Genomic DNA, 23,217 nt, shown 5'->3' with positions numbered 1-23,217 from the left:
ATTGGTTGCAAGTTTCAGAAACACATCTCCTTCTATCACATGAGGAAGTGAGGGAACTTGTTGGCTTACATAGCTGAGAAAGATGGTGGTGCATCTGGTGTCAAATACAACTGCATCTTAAAGCTTGAGATCTGCCACTGTGGGGTTTCTCTGTGCTGCCTTCAGTGTTGGTAGGGATTCTAGATTGCAGTTAACAGAATCCCTTTTAGCTGGGTCAAGCATTAAAAAGTTCGATAACATGCATTAGGCAGCTCCCAGGGTTTCAGAATGGAACTTAGATGCTGCTAAGCCACGAACAGAGGGAGCAGTGCAAACATCCATCCATACCACAAGACTGTTCTAGGGCACAAGCACCTGTAGCTGTTGGTCACTCAGCACCATGGCACTGGAACAGGTGGCCGGGACAATGCCAGAGCTGCCCAGAAGAGCGGATGCCTTTGCCACGCCTTTCTCCTTCCGAAGGCCACAATTCCAAGGGAAAGCTCTGACCAGCCCACCCCTTGAGTCCAGCACCCATGGCAAGAGGAATGAGTTGCTAGGATAGGATGGACCTAGGGCACAGTTCACCGAAATGGAGAGATGAAGTTCCTGAGGAAGATCCTGGTGCTGACACCAGAAGAGGTGGAATGGTGCCCAGCCGAGGCAAACTACAGTCTTCCAATGAGCTTCCGGAAGGTCACTCTGGGAGAAGGAGGACTACAGGATGAAAGCGTAGGCTGGAGAGGTGAGTCCGGTTATGAGGTCACTGCAGAAATCCAGCAGGAAGGATGAGGGTGCAGCCAAGGTTACGCTTGAAGCTTAAAAGGAAAGGGGGGATACAACGGACACATTGGAGAGAAAAGTAAACAGACCCTTGTGCTGGTGAGCCTGGTGTCACTAGAGGGGAGAAAACGCAAACTGTTCCTGGGCGCACTTATCAAAGATGCTTCTTCTGGCAGGAAGAAACTGACTAAGTAAGGGTTAATTGTCCCTGTTTGGTCTGACAGCCAGAACCCGATTTTCTCAATGTTATCCTTCTCTGTATGTGCCCTTGCTGTGATGGAGGAGAAGAAAACGTTTGTCGACTTAAGCAGAGGAGAGCATTGTTATGATTTGAAATCTTTTTAAAGTTCCTTCCCAGGGGGCCTCATTGAACTAGAAAGCAGGTGGCCCTACTGGTGGTTTGACTAAAATGCTGGGGCAGGCAAGTTCCTATAACAGTGTCAGAGGCCTGCCTCAGGCACTTGCAGGCTGGTCTTTCATGTCAGCCAGTGGGAGGGTCACCTGGCCATGTAATTCATGGGGCCCCACAGGGAAAGGATGCCTCTACCCAGCGCCCACTGCTGAAATTGACCCCCACTATAGGCCTGATCCTCTGGGTGAATGCAAGCCTGTCTCCCGGGTGCAGAGCCTCAGCTGCAGCCTCACGAAGCAAGCCTGGGACTGGGATCTGCCCTCTAGCTCACCTGGCCAAGGTCCTCCCTCTCCCTGCATGAGGCAGGGCCCTCACCTGGTCGGCTGGGCCATGCTGGGCTTTGGCCAGCTCCTGCTTGCACTCACTCCCCTCCCCACCCTCCCCATCTTGGCCTTGTCTCCCAGTGCAGCTTCTGCCTCAGTTTCCTCATCCTCCCTCTCCTGGTGGCCTGGAGCCAGGCATCAAGAGCCCCAGGTCCTCTTTGGAGGCCTGACGCTCCCCTTGCTAGGTGTGTGATCTCGGACAAGCAACTGCACCCCCAGGAGACCTTGTTCACTCATCTGTAAATATCAGCACCTGCTTCTGAGGGCTATTGTGCTGCCTGTGGAGTTAACACATGAAAAATCCTTAGACCAGTGCCTGGCACGTCTTAGGCATTCAATAAGGAGAAAGGCTTATCCCATCCCTTGGGGAAGCCCTAAAACTCTCCCTTGCTCCAGCCAGCTCCTGCTCTGGGGCCAGCCCCACCCCCAGCCCCTGTGCTTCTGAGCATCCGGATCATGGACAGGCCTCCCAACCAGCTTCATTGTCACCCCCACCATGGCTCCTGCTGCTGTCCCGCCCCCTCCCTTAGATAAGACCCTCCCCACAAAATCAACACCCAAGATGGAGAAGTCAGTCCATGTTCTCCGCTTGAAACACAGATATGTGAATTTTGTTTCTTCCACCTTCACTAGTCCCATAGCCAGTTTCTGAGTCCTAGATCCTCACCTGCCTGAGGTCCCAGCCATGTCTCAGCTGTGTGGATGAGTCAGGGTAAAAGTGGCTGCGAGGCCTTGGAGATTTACTTCCTAACCGTGAGCCTCACCTTCCTTGGCTACAAAATCAGGGTGGCGTAGCTCACAGGAAGACGGCTTCCGTTCCACGTAATGCACTCCTACATACTCCTGAAATGGTTGATGGGGTGGGGGGCCCTAGCCAAGATCAAGGTCAAGTGGGTTTTAAACGAGGATACTTCCAAGGGAGGGCAGACTAGAGCAGAACTTCTTAGTAAAACTTAGTACAACTGAGAAGCAGCCTGAAGCTGCCTGGAGCAGTGGTTGCCAAAAAGAGAGGGAGGGCCTCTGAAAGGGGAGACTTTGGGTGCTGGGTGCAAATTACACCTGCTTCACACAGGGGCAGCAGGGGTGCCTCCCCAGCCCCAGCAGCAAGGGAGCTAGCCTGCCACCTTTCCCCAGTGGCACTTTCTTTGGAAGTCATACTTGGGTGACTTTCATTCTGACCGCCAACAAACACTCCATTTATTCAACAAGGGAAAAATAAGGCGATTTAGAATGTGGAGCCGTCATTCCTAAACCTTACCTGGGTGTGAACACTGGGAGTCTGCTCACGGCATCAATTATTTACAGCGTAAGTTATTGTTGTTCGGCAAAACTCACTTAACAGCCTCTATTCTTTTTTAAATGAAGCACCTCCGATGACATTGGCAGCTGAGCATTCCTTGGCAAGAAGTCATTTCTCCACAATGCTAACAAAACCCATCATTTGCTGCACACCTGCTAGATCCCACAGAAGCATATTTTATCCTCAACACTCATGTCAAACTCTGTAAGGTTGGTGTTAATGGCCCCCATTTCCAGATGAGAAAACTGAGGCTCAGAAAAGTCAAGCAACTTGCTCTAGAAGACGCTGCTAGTTGGAGGCCATGTAAAGCTTGTCTCCCACAGGCTGGACGTGATAATGCCGCACTGAGTCTCCCAAATGCAACCCAGACACTTTCTAGAGGACTTAAGATCTAAAGTCAGCAAGGCTACTGAGAATTGTTTAGAACCAAGATTTCCCATGAAAATAAATACCGTGGGAAAGACACAGACAGACACACAGCACTTTCCTGGAAGCCTGATCTGTCCATTTCTTTCAGCATTCGTCTTTGGCTGAGTGCCATATCAGTAATTAGCATGTGTTTAGGGGCTCATTGTTCAAAGAATATAAGTCTCTGCACCCTAGAATCTGCCTCAGCAAAGGGAGATGCTAGCGCTGCAGAGGTGTGCAGGAGCCAGGACCTAAGGAGCAGCCAGCACGCACCTCCCAATTCACCCTCACTCTGGGCTGGTGTGGGGGGGGGGTGGTCCATGGGCAGAATCGCCATACTATATATAGCCAATCTCCCTTTGTACTTATTGATTGATTGGTTCACTGATTGCTGGAGGCATATAGTTAACTTTGCACATTAAACACACCTAATTATGATGCAACTTCACTGTACAGGCACTTCATGCCCCAGTCCAGCCCCACCCACCCTCACCAATCCCTTAAACATCCCTGAGGGAAACATACTAGCAGGGCTTCGATTGGAGGAGACAAATTAATTATAGTGCAATAGTGTCGGGATGAAATGGGCAGGCTATTTTTCCTGTTTCTTCCTTTCAGACCATGCATCCCTCACCTGTGCCTGAGAGTTTAACAAAGGAACGGGGCTTGCACTGCAGTTCATAGCAGGAAATGTGTCAGGGGAGAGCAGAAGGCAGGAAAAGACCAACATTGAAGGAGAGGTTTTAAAACACATAATGATTTCATGTCAAAACACAATTTCCTAGTGTCAGTGCACAGTTCTGCAAGCACGAAGGAAAAGGGAAGTGATTGAAAACTCCTGGAATGAGAACGTGGCTGTGGATTCTGCAACATTGATTGATGGTCTTGAAAGGAGAGATTGATGGATTATGATTTTCGGGAGGGATCATTAAATGCCGAGTCCATGAACAGAGCTGCCTGGCATTTGGACATTTCGGTGCAAGAGAAAACTGTTTGGATGATCTTAATTCATCTGCCCATTATCCAAAACGAATCCGTGCAGGCCCAACAAGTCAGATCCAAGGCCATGAGATAGGATGGGGTCCAGATTTGGTGCTCAGCATGAATTTGTCGGATGAATGAGAAAGAACAGCTGGACCGGGGCTGGCAGTCTCTGGATCTGAAAAGCTGTCAGATGCCTGCAATAGATCACTTTCCCTGCCTGTGTCACTCTGGCTAAAGCCATTAGAGAGGAGACCTGGAGTCAGGTGTTCTCACTCAATGAGGAGTTTGAGACAAGCTAGAGGGACTGGCAGCCACGAGGGTTGCACCAAGGTCTATCCTGAGTTGGGGAGGGTGGCAACTTAGAGCTATGGGCAGGGAGGGGGGCACTGAGTATAAATCATAAGGGAGGTCTGGTGTGGGCCTCTGGGAAAGGAGCGAAATTAGAAATACATTCCACAGAGGCTAGGAGATCAGGAACGGGTTGGGGAAAGTGGTTGTCAGAGCAGGTCAGCAGAAAGACTAGGAAAGGTGTGAGGGTATTGGAGAACTGCTCCTATGTGGTGCCAGCTGTATACTTCAGAGAATGGTCTCACCACTCACAGCAGCCAGGCAACAGTTGATGCCCCCTGCCTAGCCTGCCTGCCTGCCAGCCGCCAAGGCCAGAAGCTGAACTCCTAATGCTGCCCTGTCTGCTGGGCTTCTAACAGAAGCTAAAATCCTAAGAGACCACAGTCTGAAGTGAGCAGGACCCCACTTTGCATGTCTTCTGGAGCCTCAGCTGTCACATGTATGCATTCCCCTCTCACTAGCTGGCACCATGCGTCAGGGCCCCACAGTGCATGGAGGCTGAGGCGAGGCCCACCTTCAGGTGGACACAGCTTTCTGACCCTCCATTCTCTCTCTCTCAGAGGTCCTTTCTGTGGCCCACCTCTGGGGTCCTCATGGTCCCCCACAAGTCCTGGTGTCCTCGCCTGCCCCTACCACGCTCTCCTTTCCTCACTTACATGGAGCTTCGTGCCCTACCTTCGCTTATCATCATTGAGCCGCTGTCTGACCCATTCCCTCCTGGACATGCTTTCTATGAACAAATATGACTAAATCAATATATATTAAGGCACTCATGCCAGATGGTAGGTGGCAGCATAAACCTTCCCTGATGACACTACATTTACCTGGGGCAATGGTGGCATAGATGTCTTGGCAGTAAGGATGGGATGATGGTGGGAACCTCCGGCCTCACAATTCCCAGGTGGAGAGATCTTCCCGCACCATCAAGTTACTCAGGCCATGCTTTCCCCATGGACAGGTGAGCTGATGGAGGGAGTATCAGAAACAGGATAGACAAAACAGAAGTAGGGGACAGGCTTTCTGTCCCCAAGGGACACTCAGTCCACTACGCCAACACAAATGGCATTGCCCAGGGCTGGACACTCGCTCACCGGGCAATACAACAGCAGCATCAGAGAGAAGCTCGGTTTGGCGCTGCCTGCATACCCTACAAGCCGTGTGGTCTAGGCCAGCCTGAGGATTAGAATATTTGATCGGAAGGCTCTAGAGGGCATCAGAAGGCACACCAATCACAGTACTTCATCCATCCTAAAGCACTAATGTAGGCACGGCCGTGTTATTCTGTCAAGAGAAGGATGTTGATTTGAAATAGCTATATGCTTTACTGGCTTTCTGCTGAGTGCCCACCCTGCGCAGGGCACATGTGCTCAACATGGGAAAGATGCCAGTCCCACTAGACTCTGAAGTCCAAGTACCAAGATAGATGCAAAAACACTAATTAGACTGGCTGCGGTGGCTCACGCCTGTAATCCCAGCACTTTGGGAGGCTAAGGTGGGCCGATCACGAGGTCAGGGGTTCGGGACCAGTCTGACCAACATGGTGAAACCCCGTCTCTACTAAAAATACAAAAATTAGCTGGGTGTGGTGGCATGCGCCTGTAATCTCAGCTACTCAGGAGGCTGAGACAGGAGAATTGCTTGAACTCGGGAGGCAGAGGTTGCAGTGAGCTGAGATCATGCCATTGCACTCCAGCCTGGGCAACAAGAGTGAAACTCTGTCTCAGAAAAAAAAAAAAAAAAAAAAAACTCCATCAAAAAGAAAACCACACACACACTAATTAATTTTCTTCATACTGATTTCATTCTGAAATGACACTCCTTTGGCTATAGAGGATTACATAAGATACATTAAAATTAATTTCACCTGTTTCCTTTTACTTACTAAACGTAGCTATTAGAGAAATTCTAGTTGCATGTATGGCTTGCATTCTTTTGCCATTGGCCAGTTCTGGTCTTATAGTACTCTCCAAAAGAACTTCCTGCCAGGATGGAAATGTCCAATACAGTAGGACTAGCCACCTGCAGTTGCTAAGCACTCAAAAAGTGGTTAGTGTGGTCTGAGAAAATGAACTTTTAATTTTATGTCATTTCAATGAATTTAAATGTCAATAGTCATGTGGGGCTAGTAGCTATCATATTGCACAACACAGATTAGATCTGGTTAGATCTGGAGTTCTGTGCCTTGGCTGCATCTTAGGATCTCCTGGGGGAGATTTTTAAAAGCACAAAAGCAAACTCCACCTTCAGTGCTCCTCTGTCATTAGTCTGGGCTGGAGTCTGGGCTGAGTAGCCAGGATGGAGCACAACTAGGTTATGAACAAGAAGAAAAAGAAAGGATGAGAGCTGCTACTTATTAAGATTTTGCTGGTGCCAGGGGCTCTGCAAGAGGTTCGTGTTTTTCCGCCCAATCTGCACAATAACCCTGTGGAGTTTGTATTTTTACATCATCATCCCCATTTTACAGACGAGACTGAGACATGCCCAGAGACACCCAGCTACAGAATGGCAGAGCTGGCATTAGAACTAGGATGTGCAAAGGCCTTGGGGGCAAAAGTCACCCCCCGACACACACCCTGGTGTCCAGAGATCAGAGGGCTGAGCAGCCTGGGTGGGATAGAGGGCTCAGACCCTGTGACAGGGACCTCTTGGGGAAGCCTTGAGCAAAAGACGGTGCTCACTTCCTGGGGAAGACCCGAACCCTGTCCTTGCCTCACATACACAGCTGGGCTGGGCTGGCCCAGGACTCTGCACTTCCCCAAGAAAGCCAGGCAGCAGCGGCTCTGACAACAAAGACACCCACGTGGAGCTGAAACGAAGCACTTCAGACAGCCAGAAGTGCTGGCAGGCGGGCAGCTGCCCCTCCCGGGGTGTCTTCAGGGAGCTATCGTCTCCATGCAGCAGCCTCCGAAGCCACCGTGATGCCTGGCTTTGTCATTTAGGACATCAAAGGGTTCCTTTGAGCTAAAAACACTGGAGGTTCTTTGGAGGATTGGAAGAGCTGGAGGAGTCTCACATGCCTGGAATAGAGATGGCAATGACTGGCAGAGGCACGACCCAGGGCCCTGAGGCTTTCTTCCCAAAGGGGACCAGTGGAGGACACCATTTCTCCAAAGCCCCTGCATGTACCCACGGGCTCAATAATCCTCATTGTCTGTGTGTATGAGTGGCCAGTGCATGGAGGGAGATGTCCCTGGGCTGGAGGGGGGAAGAAGAACGAATGGGTGGGTGACGGACATTTGTGGGAGGAGTTAGAGGTCCTCTCTTAACCTTGGCTTGCTTCTCAAACAGGAATCCTTGCATTCGAAAGTTAGATTTTGGGTCTGTGGGCCCTCAACCTGTATCTGCTTTAGTAAATGCTGAAGAGGGGAACTGCTGGAGAACCCCAGCACAGAGTTCCTGCTGCATGGGGTGTGTGTCGTCTGCGCACCCGCTGAGTTCCTCTTGGAGCTGGGAAACCCCGGATGCACAGTCATCAGACATCAGAGAACACAGGAGAAAAGCTGGAGCTTCTCCAGTGGCTCCAGGCCACTAATGCTGCCTGTGTACTGGGTGCTTGCTCTGTCCCCACCAATGACAATGCTTGGCTCTGGGGAACAGGGACTGAGCCACAAGCCCTGCTCTCAGGGGTCCCGAAGTAGCAGAGAAAGCCAAGTACACAGATGACAGTCGATGCAGGGACTCTGATGGAGCACGTGGGAAAGATAGGGGTGGCAGGGACAGAAGACACCTCTGAGGAGACTGCAATGTAAGCAGAGGCTCACCAGGGTGGGGGAGCCAAGAAAGCCTAGAGGAGCCCCACAATCCAGCCCAGGTGGAACTGTTTTCCAGGTAATTCCAACTTCTATCAGAAGGGAACCAAGCTGGGAAGGAGCCCATGGATACAAAAATGGCCTTTCATAAGTCACTTCATTTCTCTCTGAGCAAGGTCCTCCGCTCCAAGCCAAGTCTATGTTCATGTGGGCAGCTTTGGGGCAGGATTTCTGAGGATATGCGAGCCTTCTGTGGGCATCCATTCCACAGATGAGCAAATGGAGGTCAGGAGACATGGAATGACTTTCCCCTTGAAGGGACCAGAGCTCAGCTTGAGGCCAGGGCCAGGTGGGGAGTTGTGGAAAATAAAGATGGAGGAGTGGCTGATGGCCCTGTCCTGGGGTGCCCTGGGGTGATCTTTGTGGGCCAGCATGTCACCACTGAGGATCCTCCATGGGGAGGATGGGGAAGCAGAGAGGAAAGCTCATATCTAGCACGTGTAGAAAATCGGTGGTAGGTAAGAGGGAGCTGGTCAAGGCGTGTGAGCAGAGGCAGGAGCTGGTGGACACCCGGTTGCATGTCTCTGCCCAGCCGCGTGCACCTGTGGGAGCTGGGAGTGTGCTCGGTACCCAGATCTCACCTGCCCTCCACCCCAGCTGAACCGGTAAAGGCAGGAGGTTGTCTGAGGGAGGAGGGAGGAGGCGGCCTCTCAGTGAGGTGGTGACTCTGTGGTTCAGCAGCCTTGGTGAGTGACAGCCTTCACGCGTACTGGGGGTCCGGCAGAGAGGGGCTGCTTTTAACACTGATGCTTGCTCAGGCGCTGAGAAGCTTTGCTGGCACTACAGAGCTGTGGGTCATGGCTGCCAGCCTCCTGGCTGGAGGCAGGAAGGGCATTGCTTCCAAGTGCCCAGCCTGGCCCCAGCTCTGCCAGCCCCTCCAATGGGACTTGGGTTGGGCTCTCACTCTCTCCGGGCCTCGCTCTCCTTCTTTGCACAGGATGAGGGTGGGCTGGATGGACTCTGTACTCCTCACCTTTGCTGTGGCTCCCCTCCTGGAAAGGAATCTTTTTGGAGAGTCTGCTTGCACCAGAGCCTTTACGAATGTTTGTCACCCCATTCAGATCTCACCTGGAGCCCATGAGGTTGGCATTGCTTTCCCTGCATCTCAAAAAAATCTTGGCTTAGAGAGGGTAAGAGATTCACCTGGGCCACAAAGTCAGACTGCAGCAGAGCCAGAACTCTAAGTCTGTCTGAAACCACAGGTGAAGCCCTTTCTCCCAGGAAACACCTCCAGCTAGGCTGGGAACTGAGGGAGGAGTGGCTCTCAAAGTATGGTTTCCAGGCCTTCTGTTTCAGAACTCTGGGGGTGAGGCCCAAGAATCTGTGTTTTAGCAAGTCCTCAGGTTGGAGAAGTGCTGAGCTGGACCACATTATCTTTGAGGAAGGAACTAAAATGAGCAGGAGAGGGCATATAGGAGACCCAGTTAGACCACTTCAGCTCTTATGGGTGGAATGGGGGTGACAAAGGCTCACCAGGCCCCGTGGAGCACTCTTTTCAGTGAGGCCTTGTCCTTGGGCACCGTATTTGGCCTGCCTCATCCAATTGTAGCAAGAATCCTGCTAAGTCCATTTGGTGAGACTCCCCCAGCCTCGATACTTGACCACCCTCAGTATCTGATCAAATTCCCCCACCCACCCTTGATATCTGACCACACTTGCTAAGTTGGGTTGGTGAGAATCCCCCTACCCTTGATGTCTCCTCTTAGCGATTTTCCATCCCCTGGCCCCTGACTGCTGCTGGCCTGGAAATCTGCATTGTCCTTGCTGTACTCAGAGTTGAGCCCTGTCTCTCTCCCCTATTGCAGTAGTCTTGACACTTATCAAAATGGTTCCGAATAGTCTTTCTTGCATTTTAACAAGTGTCAGAATAATGTTTGCTTTAGCAGAGGGAAAGAGAGGAGTCTCATTCTCTCTTCCCCCAGTTCCAAATACTGCATCTCAAACCAAAACGACTCAGAGGTTAATTTTACCAAAATCAACCCCACAGAGCTCTGCAGGCCTGGAGTTTAGTTGTTATGAAATACCCCAACCTACGAAGGCAGATCGGGACAGCAGCTGGAATTCATCAGAGGCACACACAATGAGCACCCTGGGCATGGGCTTTGACCTTAACTCCACCCCCAATCCCAGCCTCTACCACCTGCTTCTGATCCCAACCTCGTGACCCAGGTGGCAGGCCGCGCCCCCTGCTGGTCAGGGCCGACACACACCTCCACAGGACAGCCTTCCTGGGGTTCCCAAGGCAATTTGCTGTGAGCTTTAGCTAAAAACTGACCTCCCTCAGACTCTAAGCAGGTGGCCCATCAGCACATTACAACAGGCAAGCTAGGACTGGAGGTGTGGCCCAAGCCATGGCCCTTCAGGGGAACAGGCAGCCCAGACAGAGGCTGGACCTACCGCTTACTGAGCCTGGAAACATCCAGATGAATGAGTCTGTTTAGGTCTCACCCAGAGACAACAAGAGGACGCTCCTTTCTTTTTTTCTTATTTTTTTTCTTTTTTTTTGAAACTGAGTCTCACTCTGTCACCCAGACTGGAGTGCAATGGCAAGATCTCAGCTCACTGCAACCTCTGCCTCCCGGACTCAAGCGATTCTCCCGCCTCAGCCTCCCCAGTAGCTAGGATTACAGACACATGTCACTACGACCATCTAATTTTTGTATTTTCAGTAGAGATGAGGTTTAACCATGTTGGCCAGGCAGGTCTAGAACTCCTGACCTCAGGTGATCCACCCACTTCAGCCTCCCAAAGTGCTGGGATTACAGGCCTGAGCCACCACACCTGGCCAGAGGCTGCTTTCAAAGCAAGTGCTTGTCTTCTCACAGAAGCTCGTTTTCTGCCTAGCCTGGAGCTTTGGAGAGGCCTCCATGGTCTTGGACTGTATTTTGTTTCCCACTGCAGGTTTTCTAGCAAATGCACTAGGATTTGGGTGACTACTGGGTGAACAACCTTGGTCAAGTCAAGGCATTCCCAGCCTCCATGATCCCATCTGTACAATGGAACTAGTAGTGGTCCTCTTTGTCTCAGAACCTGCAACCATCAGAGTCAATAGGGACCTGGCCCACTCCATTTTCAGATGAGGAAACGGGTCTAGAGTGGGAAAGGGACTCGGCCAGATACGAGGCAGGGGTGGAGGCAGTGCAGTGAGATGTGAGTCTGCATGAACTCATAAAAGCACCTGACACTTTATGACACCAAAAAGGTAAGAGAACCAGTCCTGGTCCTCAAGGAGCTCTCCAGCTGCTGCGGAGGGCACCCGTGGTCACCTAATCCACCTTGGACATGTGTGCTCAGGACAAAGGCAGATCAATGGGTGTTTGGGACCCATGAGCTGGGCAATCTTGGGCAGCTTGGGAGAGGAGGGAACGGGCCAGGGCAAACACCTGACTGGCAGGGCTGTGGCAGAGGCCTCAGCATGTGGTCTGTGCCATTCAGAGAGAGAAAGATGCAGACTGCGAGCAGGGAGATGTTTGTTTGCACAGCCTGGGCACTGCCTCTCTGTGCAGGAAGCATTTTCTGTGCACAAAGCACCGAGGACTGCCTCCCGCCCACCCTGTGCCTGGTCCCCAGCACCCTCCATCCTCCCAGAGGCTGCTGGCAGAGCCCTTGGCAGTGTTTTCTGCTTGCCCAGCACTCTGCAGCAGCTGGGAAACTATCTTTGTGGCTGCTCATCTTTCCCTTCTTTCTCCAGAGTTTGGGACCTTCCCACATGGCCAGAGCAAGTCGGTCCGGAGCTGTGCTGACTTTCACACCACCCACTCCTCTCCCGAGGAAAGAGCTCCTGTCCCCGGCTGCACATCAGAATCACCGGGACAGACCTGCAGAGGACAGATGCCCAGACCCACTGAATCAGACGCTCTGGGGGCTGCGCCCCAGCACCTGCATTTTGAAAGGTCCTTAGGAGATTCCAATGTAGTCAGGGATGAGAATAACTGATGTAGAAGCCCAGAATATCAGGGTCAGAGCGCCCCTTAGAAATTATCACATGAGGGCTGGGCACAGTGGCCCACACCTATAATCCCAGCACTTTGGGAGGCCAAGGCGGGCGGATCACCTGAGATCAGGAGTTTGAGACCAGCCTGGTCAACATGGCGAAACCCCGTCTGTGCCAAAAATACAAAAAAAAATTAGCCGGGCGTGGTGGTGGGCGCCTGTCATTTCAGCTACTGGGGAGGCGCCTGGGGCAGGAGAATCAGTTGAACCCAACACGTGGAAGTTGCAGTGAGCCGAGATTGCGCCACTGCACTCCAGCCTGGGTGACACAGAAAGACTGTCTCAAAAAGAAAGAAAGAAATGATCACATGAATGTACACACACACACAGAAGCATGTTCTTTTCAGATGAGTCTTAGAGTTATGCTCAAGGGCACAAAAGTCAGTCATGTGTAAGCTTGAACTCCTTGCTTAGGGTTATGTCATTTATTCCACAAATATTATTATGCCTTACTATCATGCACCAGACTTTCCACTTTCTGTCTATTTCAGTGACCCACTGAAATCTCACCAACTCCTCCTTCCTAACACACCCACAGCCCTCATCTGGACTCTCCCCTCCTCCAACTTGACAGAGTCTGAACTGCCGGCTTGTTCCTCAGGACCAGGATGCATGTCTTTTCACACACATCCTAGATCTGACAGTGCATCCCTATAGGAAGAGGGAAAGAAAGAGGGTACCTTTAAAGGAAAATGGGACAGAAAAGGAAAAGAAAATTAGAATGTCCCAGGACAAGCTTTTCTCGGGACCAGACTGTTTTCTTGGCACTGGGAGATGCCACTTTGGCATGGGACCGTGGGCAGGGTACAACATTTGTTCTCTCCCTGGACAGGACACTTGTCTTCTTCCACCATGCTCCCCATAGGGTAGAAGGCTGTTAGAGCTCCACAGGCCATCACAAGGGTTCTGCTACTGCCAGATCCTTGTCAGCCTTGAATCAGGCCACCCTCACCACCCGCTGCCACCCTTCATCCTGCTTCATCCTGCTGTGTCAGTGCTCTAGCACGGCACCCCAGCTCCGGTGTGGAGAGAATCCTCGATGCCCTGTGGCCCCCCAGGAAGGTATGCACGGAACGGGCTCTGGGTTACAGATGCAACTTGCCTCCTAGAAATGTTCCCTGCTCTAATCACTTTTTTAAACTCCACAAACACAATCTCTGCACCGTGATCAATTATTTAGCAGAAAATGATGCATCGTGTTAGCAACTAGATGGCATTTAATATGCCCCCAGAATTCTAATGATGCACCATCACCGTAGGCCTAATGCAAAGTTTCCCTTGCCTATGTTTTTGAAGTCTTCCCAGAGTGGAGAAGAGCCAAGATCTATATGCTTTCGGGTGATGTCGGACTTAGGTAGCCCCCAGAATGTAATCAGCTTGGCCGCTGCCGTGCGGTGTCCTTGCGACTTATTTGTTTTCTTTCTGCCTTGCAAATTACTCCTTTTGCAAGGTTGTTTGTTTAGTGTCAGGAGGTTATTAAACAAACTTAAAGCTTGGGCCCTTAGTCAAATCAGGCAGGAGTGGGGCTGGGGAAGGGTGATTCAATATTTAAGAGGCTGCTCCTTCTGCCACGCTGCCCCCAAAGCTAGACGACCCACAGCTTGAAGGCCGGAGCCTGAGGACACAGTTGGCTGTGCTCAGGAAGTCCTGACAGTCTCATGTTTCAAGAGCTGAGTCCTGGGATGCTGCCTGGCAAAGGTGTAGAGGTGATCGAGGAGGAGCAACACCAAGATATCTGCATGCAGGTCCCTTGGCTCCTGCCATCCTCAGTCTTGCTCTCCTGGTCAAGTGCAGGGCCCTCTGGAAGACACTGGCCAGCGCATCTGCCCTAAAGACTCTCAGCATCCCTGGGACTCAGACTCCAGAACAAACTCCAGCTATCTCCATTCGATCCCATTTTGTTACCATTTCCTGTGAATTTGCCGTGCACCAGCCTCTCCGATCACAGTCCCCAGTGGTGCCCACCATGGGTTGAGCCCCTCCTGTGAGTCTGTTGCTATGCTAAGCACTTTGCATGTGGTATGTCTCATCCCCATGCAGCCCTTCATGGCTCATAGGACCATGTCCATTTTCAAGAAGAAAATTCAGAGGCTCAGGGAGGTTCAGATACCTGCCTGTGTCTCTCAGCTTGTATGTGGCAGAGGCAGAGTTCAAGCCAGGGTGTGTCTGACTCACACCAGGTTGGCAGTATTTGAGCTCAGAGAAGTCCCCAGAAATGAAGAGGGTGTTATGCGTAGAGGAGGGTGCTGTGGATAATGCTAATATCCCAGATGAGGAAGCTGAGACCTACAAACACTGCATTGCCCAGGGTCAGGCAATTCACCTTGATTTGTGTCCTGACTGTGGTGGGAACAGTGGTCACACAAATCTACACACGTATGAAAATTCACAGAACCACAGCCCCCAAAGAAAGTCCACTTGACCGTAAAAATACAATTAGTTTTTTAAAAAGCAAGATGTCTGGCATGAGAAACATTTTAAGGAAAACACTAAACTAGGTCTCAGAAAATATTCTTGTTTACCTTTCTAGAAATCTTTCACGTGTATAAGTTTATATAGATCATTTGAAACATGTAGAGAAAAAGGCTGAGGAAATAAAAGTCATATTTATTAACTGTGGTCACCTCTGGGGCTAGAAAGGAGCTGGGAAGGGGTAAAGAAGTGTGTGTGTCTTTCATTCTGTATATATCTGTATTTGAATTTTTTTATATTGACCCAGGCGATACTCTCATTTAATAAAATAAAAGAAGATAAGATAAAATAAAATAAAATAAAATAAAATAAAGGCCAGGCACGGTGGCTCACGCCTGTAATCCCAGCACTTTGGGAGGCTGAGGTGGGTGGATCACGAGGCCAAGAGATCGAGACCATCCTGGCCAACATGGTGAAACCCCGCCTCTACTAAACATCCAAAAATTAGCTGGGCGTGGTGGTGGGCACCTGTATTCCCAGCTACTCAGGAGGCTGAGGCAGGGGAATTGCTTGAACCTGGGAGGCAGAGGTTGCAGTGAGCTGAGATTGCACCATTGCACCCCAGCCTAGTGACCGAGAAAGATTCTGCTTCAAAAAAAAAAAAACTAAAAGAAAAGTAGAAGAAAAGTACAAGTAAGCACTCTCATTTGTTGTTTAATGTTTTAAAAATAAATGCTCTAGAGCTAGGATATATAGTGTTTGGCAATATCAGGGTGACGGCTGAGGCACCTGGAGAAGGGACTCCATGGATTGGGAAGAACGAGAATGAGGCTCGTGGGCAGTCAGGTATCCCAAGAGTCCCACTGTGCCAGTAACAAGAAAAGGGGCAAATCAACACTTACTGTCTGCAAGGCTGTGTGCTGGGTAACGTGAGAGTTTACAGGAGACCCATGGCACCATTCGTGCCCGCGAGGAGGACCTGAGACTCTATTTGGGAGGACAAGGTGAGAATGAGTGACAGGAGACTGAAGAGCAGGAATGGCAAGGGCCCTGCAGTTGTCCGGTTGGCATTTGTCCATGCCTACTGAGACAGGTGCCTCTGTGCCATTTCATCTACTCTAGCACTTCTATGAGGCAGCTGACATTCGTTCCATTTTATACACAGGAAGTGGAGGGCCTCTAAGGTTTAATATCCTGCCCACAGCCACACAGCCATGCAGTAGTGGCATCTGCATTCAAACCTTCTCTGTCTGAGGCCAAAGCCCATTCCCTTTACGGCGATTATTCTGGTCCACGCAGTGACTCTTCTCAAGTATCTTGTCCGTGACACAGCCTGACACAGCCTGGAAGACTAGAGCTATTCCTGCTCAGTGGATGGAACATAGTTGTCCGTAGAATAATTTAAAAAAGAACAAAGTCCCATATCTTCCCCAAAGACCAATTAATAAATGGTTAGTATGTATAGAAAATAGAGATAACCACTTCAAAAAACATAATTTAAGAAAAAGCAAGCTGTAAAACTCCATACAGCATTAAATATTAGTGATTTGGGGAAACAGAGCTTCCAAGATATCTTAGAGACATCTAATTCCCCTTTAGGTGAGGAGATTGGGCTCAGAGAGGGCAATTGTTTAGTCTAAGTTGCACAGCAAGCAAGTTCCAGACTTGACACTGGAACCCAGCCCCCGGACCACTCAAAGTTTGCTTCACAACACGAGACCACCTGGAAGCAGTCGGGGGGCTGCCATCTCCCAGGCCCAAAACTTCCTCATCAGCCAAATCCAAATCCCCTACTTGCCTAATATCATCATCTCAGTTCCTGACATTTGCTTAATCAGCCTCGTAGTGTTGAGTGGATGCCCAGCCGAGGCTTCTGATCTCAAAGATGGCTCCCAGAAAAGATGACATGTTGCATTAATGTAAACTTCTTCAGATATTCTCTCAGGAAAATATATATATATGCTGGTATTGTGCTATTCATATACCAGCATGAACCCCAGGACCATTGGGACACATTTCCATTCACTTTGGTCTCCTCACAGCCTGTCCCTCAGTTGGGGTGAGATGCTCATCTCTGCGACACGGATGAGTCCTGTTGCCTCAGCCGGGTGTCTGTGGAATCACGGGAAAGGCTCCATGTGGCCGACTTGTGCACAGGAAGGCAGGCAGGCTGAGTGGACAGAAATCTGCATGGGGAGGGCGTTTCCTGGGAGGGCTGGCTGGCTGGAGGGTCTGCAGGCCACCTCAGATCCGGCTAGAGCAGAATTCAGGACGCACGGCATCTTGGGTCCCCCACTCTGTGTCTGCGTCCTCTACCTCCAGGATCAAATCACAGACATTGATTCCAGGGCCTGAGAGAGTGCAAGGAAGCTAGGTGGTACCTGGGTGAGTCCCCCCGGCTGAAGGGTGGATTATCCCCCTTAGAACTCCTGTGGAGTTGCCTCCCATGAATGCTTCCAAAGCTTTGTTGAGCCTGTTTTGTTCTTGACCCTTGGTTACCTTCTTATTCGGTAGCCAGCTTGATTTTGTTCTATCAGGTTGCATGGGATTTGCCACCAGCATGACCATCCGCAGCATTTTCAGCAGCAGCACGTTGTTCAGACACTGCCTTGGAAATGGCAAGACTTGCCTGCGCTCCGATCCTGTCCCTGCCACTTCCTGCTGTACATGCCTGGCCAGTAGCACATCATTGCTCAGCCTCCTCCCAGTGCTGTAGGAAAGAGGGTGCTTAGGAAGTGGAAGCTCATGGCACTATGAAAAATGTCGCTGATTGGCTTAGTCAGTTCTGGCTACCATAACAAAATGCCACAGACTAGGAGATTCACACTGCAGACATTTATTTTCCCACAACTCTGCAGGCTAGAAAGTCCAAATTGAGGTGTTGGCTGATTCTGTTTCTGGCCAGGGTCTGGCGAGGGTCCTGGTGTGCAGATGATAGTCTTCTCACTGAGTCCCCACATGGCAGAGTGTAAGAGAGACTAGTGACTGAACCAGCATGACACTCTTGTCTCTTCCTATAAGGGCACTAATCCTATAGGATCATGGCCCCACCCTTCTGACCTCATTGAAACTTAATTACTCCTTTATAACCCTTATCTCCAAATACAGTCACATTGGGGGAATTATGAACTTACAACCTTGGGGAGAAACAGGATTTGGTCCATAACACTGATGAAAGAACCCAGGGGACTTCTGTGACATCTCAGTTTCCAAGAGGAGGGGGACGATCAACGTCTTCCTCTGGAGATAGCCAGTGTCCTCCTGCATTATCCTGTTGTTCTTTTCTGCTCCTTTGTGGGGCTGGGTAGGGCTATTGGTTCTCTGGCTAGGATTTGCTGAAAAGCAGTTGCCTCATGGACAAAGGCCATACACAGTGGTCAAGACTGGCACACCAGTTTCCTTCTCCCCATCACTCTCCCTCCCAGCATAGACTCTGGGAAGGTCTGAGTGAAAGCAGCCAGAGTCCTTCCCAGAACACTGTTTCCTGGGTCAGGGTCTCTCTGTGACCAATGGCTGTTGAAGCCCAGACTACAGGCCTTATTCCAGCTCCTCAGCTCCACTGCCCCTCTCCACCTGCACCCCAATTTCACAAACACCAGCTCAGCCCCTACTGTGTGCACGAGACTGTTGTGGGCTCTGTGATTCCTGGTCTCTCACATGGTTTGAGCTGATGCTCCCCAGTCTCAGCCTGGAGGGACTCTATTGCATCAGGCAGTGGATGAAAGGAGACAGATGCCTTAGGGAGCACCTGCCCCACCCCCAGAAGCCTCTGACTGTGCCTCCTGCCAGGGCTTGGAGCATCAGTTCAGTCTATGGGCAGGGCGAGGACAGCGGCCTCAAGGGCCTGACTCCTATTGAAGTGCATTCCCTGCGCTCAGCCTCCCTGGACAGCTCCCAGTCAGCATCTGGGGCAGGAGTCCTCGTGCTGCCAGCTCCTAAAAGGGTACTAATTTCTGAATGCTTACTTGATGACTTTAATTGAAAACTAAAACCACCCAAAGCTAAGTAATTAAAATCTCCCTGTCTGGATTTACGGCATTAAGACAGAGGTTAAATAGCTCCTCCTTCCCTTCTCTCCCCAAATCTTGGCATCGGCCGTGTTCCTCTGGGCAGGCTCCACAGAGGAGCAGTGGCTTTTCTCCCCTGCTCCCTGCTTCCTATCCAGATTCTGGAACGTCCAGCTGAGGGTGCACTCACTCATTCAATCCCTTCATTAATTCATTCTCTCTGTGGGTACTTACTGTGTGCTGGGGGCTGTCCAGGCCCAGCGGAGGCAGCGGGAACTGACAGATGCGTCTCCCTGCTGTGCCATGGAACTGCAGCTGCCTCAGAATCTGGGGACCTTGGCTGTCAGAAGTGGGTGGACCCTTCCAGCTCACCTGGTCCAACTCCTCATTATACGGAGCTCGTGGGGCGGGGGTGCCCCTCACCCCCATTCATCCCTGAGCAGCTGATCCATGGCTAGTGACCACCACCCCCCATCCCTTCTCCCCAGCCTCACAGAGGTAGAGGCAACATCAAGGCCTCCTGACACCCAACCTGAGGCCCTGCCCCAGGCCCCTCCCACGCCCTCTCCCCCACTCAAAGCAGTTTCTCTGTGATCCTGGATAAAATTATCAGCATCTGCCATGCCCCCAGGTGTAAGTTCCCTGCAGTCAGCTCTACTCCCTGCGCCGGCCACACTCACTGGCTGTCTCGAGGGTGACAGACACAGCCCCGCCAGGGATTTCATGACAGGAGCACCCAGGGCCTGTTCCTGGATCCATCATCCCATCCTGAGGCCTCGGCCCTTGCCTTTCTGTGGGGTAGGAGAAAGGCATGGGTTTGAACTTCAGTTCTGCTGTTATTTGCTGTGGGCCCTTGGACAGATCACAACCTTGCTGTGCCTTGGTTTGTTCACATGTAATATGGAGATCGTAATGGGGTCGTTTCGAGCATTGAATAATGGAATACATGTGAGCTCTTTTCTCCATCTCCTGTAGGTAGCCCACAAGCCCTAGCATGGGCTCAGGTCACAGCAGGTACTCAGGACTGGGAACTGAATGACCAAGCTGGGCTGGGACAGGGCTGCACAAGCCTAGCAGGCTGGCTGCGGAGCGTTCTGCAGGCTGCAGGCAGGTGCTTCTTGGGAATGCCCTATCTGGGCCACTCCCTCTCCAGGGTACTTCCTGTCCCCGGCACAGACAGTGAGAGCATCACTCCTTCCTGGCCAGCCGGGTGGTGACTGTGCTCTCCTCTCTGGTGACTCATCAGTCTTTGGCCTGCTGGAGTCAGCTCTGTCCCTGCCCATGACCCCTCAGGTTGTATACATCGTCAGGAGATTGGGAGACCTTCACCCTTCTCTGTCAAGGCCTCCCCCACATCCCAGGCCCTCCTTCCTTCCAGATTTCTCACCTCCATCCCCCTCACTCTTCCCCTCTTTACCCTCCACTTCCAGCTCTGTGTCACCAGAAGTGGGATGAACGCTGCTTCTTAAATCCAGAAGGCACCCCAGGGTAGTAAAGTTCAGTATCACAAAACCCAGGGAGTCCACCTGAGAGACCCAGGGAAAGCCAGTGTGGGTAGAGAGATGGTAATGTCAGGGACAGTGGTGAGGCAGCCCGGGTCGGTCAGGGAGGGGCTGGTGTCCTAGAGACGGGGTTGGTGGATACGCCTCTTTGGGGTAGTGGATGGGGGGTGCCCCAGGAGGAAAGGGAGGCGCAATGGCAAAGTGGTGCCTGGTGCTGTGAGCCAGACACACTGGGGTAGTGGGAAACCAGAGGAGCAGAAAAGAAAGTGGGAGCTACTGCAGACATCGGAGTGAGTGAAAACTGGGGGCCTGGCAGAGGGCGATGGCTGTGGGGATGGAGGGAACAAGATAGGTGTGAGGGTGTCTACAAGAAGGGCCATGGACTCCAGGACACTGAAGACTCAGAGCTGCAGGGGCCAAACACTGGGGGGTGCATGGGGGCCCAGAAGGAGGGGCTGCTTTGGAGAGAGGAAAGAGGAAGAAGCAGGTTGTGCTGGTGCCCTTTACTCCTTCAAAGCAGTATCTCTCAAAGCAGTGTCATTCCCACGGTGTCCAGATTTTCTCCAGTGAATGTGTAGAACTTTCATGAGCCAGAAAAACAATCACAAAAGCTATTTCCAATAAAGAAAAATAAAAGGAACATTCCCCTCCCCCCATTTGCTTATAGATATTAGCTTCAGAAAGTCTGATAATTTTTAAAAATCTCCGTGGAATTATGGAAGCAACATTCAAAATGAAAAATGTGTCGTATCCAGTTTGTAACTAAAATGTCAGCACCCTGGAGGAGGGGACAAGCAGAGCTCGGAGAGCCGGGCCTTCCTCTTCCTGCCACACAGGGGGACCCCAGGCAGGGTGGAACAGACCTCAGGGTTCCATACCTGCTGCACTGCCCCGGATGGCAGCCCCCTCACCACGACTCATGCAGCACAAGTCACAAGTCCTGGGTGAGAGTAAGCATCTCCTCCTCGGGTCAGAGCTGCTCAGGTCAGCCACAGCGGTCAGAGAGGGCAGGTGGAAGGCCGCCGCCACCCACGCAGGCCTCAGTCTTCCTCAACACTGGGGACCTCTGGCCTCCAGAAGGTGGGAGACACAGACTGGGTGGACGTAGTGTGATCAGCACTGAGGTTGAGGGGCTGTGGGAGCTAGAATGGAATCCGGCTCTGTGGCTAGCAGAGAAGGCTTCCTGGAGGAGGGGAAGTTTCCAGGACAAGTAGAGGGGCCAGTTTGAAGGAAAAATAGAAGGTGAGGAAGTGAATAGGTTGAGGCTTTCCAAGCAGTGGTGGCTGGCGTGGGACAGAAGCACTGAGGAGTTACAGTGTGGCATGAAAGTCAGGAAAATGGAAATGTCATTGGTTTGGCCTGACTGGCACATGGGAGTATCGGGGGATGGGGAAAAGGATGGAAGGGCCCTAGTGCAGTGGCTCATGCCTATAATCCTAGCACTTTGGGAGGTCGAGGCGGGAGGATTGCTTGAGCCCAAGAATTCAAGGCCAGCCTGGGCAACATAGTGAAACCCTCTCTCTACAAAAAATACAAAAATTAGCCAGGCATGGTGGTGTGCACTGTAGTCCCAGCTACTTGCAGGCTGAGACCAAAGGATCTATTGAGCCCAGGAGTTCGAGGCTGCAGTGAGCTGTAATCACAGCACTGCACTTCAGCCTGGGTGACAAAGCAAGACCCTGTCTCAAAAATTTTGTTAAAAAAGTTTAAAAAAGGATGAAAGGGTCAGTAGGGGCAGGTCACATGGATCTATGTGCCAGCTAAAAGACTTGGACCTTTGCCTTGGAGGTAATAGGGAGTTCTTGATGACTCTTAAAGGACAGTGAGGGGGTGGAAATAACACAGCTAGTTTTGAACTACCCAGAGGCCATGGGCTGCAGTCCTGAGCCATTTTCTTAGCCATAGTGTCAGGAGCTACCAGGACTCACTGGATGATGGAGATGAGTTGTGTGTGTGTGTGTGTGTGTGTGTGCATGTGTGTGTGCGTGTGTGTGTGTGTGCGTGTGTGTGTGTGTGTATGTGTGTGTATTTCCTGTTGCTGTGCTCACTAACTTGGTGGCTTAAAACAATAGACATTGATGCTTACAGTTCTGGAGGCCAGAAGTCTGAACTGAGTTTTATGGGGCTAAAATCCAGGTGTGCGCAGGGCTGCTTTCTTCACAGGAGTATCTGCTCCTTGCTGAATGTCCCAGCTCGTAGCTGCCTCTCTCATCTCTGCCTCCGTGGTCACAGGGCTTTCTCTTCTGTGTCAAATCTCCCTCTGCCTCCTTCTTATAAGGATTCTAGTGATGGTATTGTACCCACTTGGATAGCCCAGGATAATCTCCTCAACTCAAATTCTTAACTTAGTCACACCTGCAAAGTCCTTTTTTTCCTATAAAGTGACATTTACAGGCTCTGGCTTTCCAGGAATGCGGACATGGACATCTTTGGGAGCATTATTCACCCACTAGAGTGTGTCATTTATTAGGCACCCACTGATTGCCAGGCTGTGGGCTGTGGATTCTGCCATGGGCAGGTAAACAAGTAAGCATGGTGTCCCCCTTTGTGGAGCCTTGGAGCTGATGCAGGGCGCTGGGGACAGGATCATGCTCTTCCCCTGGGCATCTGGGTGGCATGCCATCACATGCACTGGAGAGGAAGAGCAGGTTGTGGGTGTGAGTGAGGAATTAGGAGAAGGGGGATAGTCAATGTACTTAGAAAACTGAGGCCATTGGCACTGGCCAATCAGAAGAGACTCAGAGCAGGAGCGGGGATCTCAAGGACCCCAACTGTGCCAGTGGTTAACTCTTTAGCTGCTGCAGCACAGGGTGGTCCAGGAGTCCTAGGGGAGAGGCCAAGGCAGCTTTGGGGCAACTCAAGGCAGTGGCAATTCACTAATCAATGTGGAAGTATTTAAATAAAATACATAAATATCTTAACTGAACAATATGGCCAGCTGGCTATCATCGCTGGGT

The sequence above is a fragment of the Chlorocebus sabaeus genome, chromosome 10, assembly GCF_047675955.1.
Source record: "Chlorocebus sabaeus isolate Y175 chromosome 10, mChlSab1.0.hap1, whole genome shotgun sequence".
Classification (NCBI taxonomy): domain Eukaryota; kingdom Metazoa; phylum Chordata; class Mammalia; order Primates; family Cercopithecidae; genus Chlorocebus; species Chlorocebus sabaeus.
The sequence above is the reverse complement of the archived record's forward strand: the minus strand, read 5'-3'. Positions refer to the sequence as shown.